This window comes from Penaeus monodon, chromosome 29, assembly GCF_015228065.2.
Source record: "Penaeus monodon isolate SGIC_2016 chromosome 29, NSTDA_Pmon_1, whole genome shotgun sequence".
In the NCBI taxonomy this organism is placed as follows: Eukaryota; Metazoa; Arthropoda; class Malacostraca; order Decapoda; family Penaeidae; genus Penaeus; species Penaeus monodon.
Window position 1 is genome coordinate 21,030,827 of NC_051414.1, and position 359 is coordinate 21,031,185.

Genomic DNA, 359 nt, shown 5'->3' on the forward strand with positions numbered 1-359 from the left:
TATTAACGTAGTAAGGGAAAGGGGCGTGCAATCAGGAACGGAATTACGAGGGGGCAAAATAGCACATTTTGGGGCCTATGCAGTTTATATTGTGATTTTTGTAAAGGTAATGGATGTAGAAATTTTGCAGTGATGGGAGGCAAATTCTGCCTCCCATCAACTGCAAATGACTACATCCATCCCATCTCATATGAATCTGAAACGGTGGAAGGGAAAATGTTCGTTTTTTTCAGTTTTTGCAAGATTTTTTAGTGTTTTTTTTCGCAGTAATATTTTTTATCAGACGCAAGAAAAAACTTTTTACTAAATCATGCTTTAAAAAATACACTTTGGAAATGAAGAATGCAGTTTTACCAGAT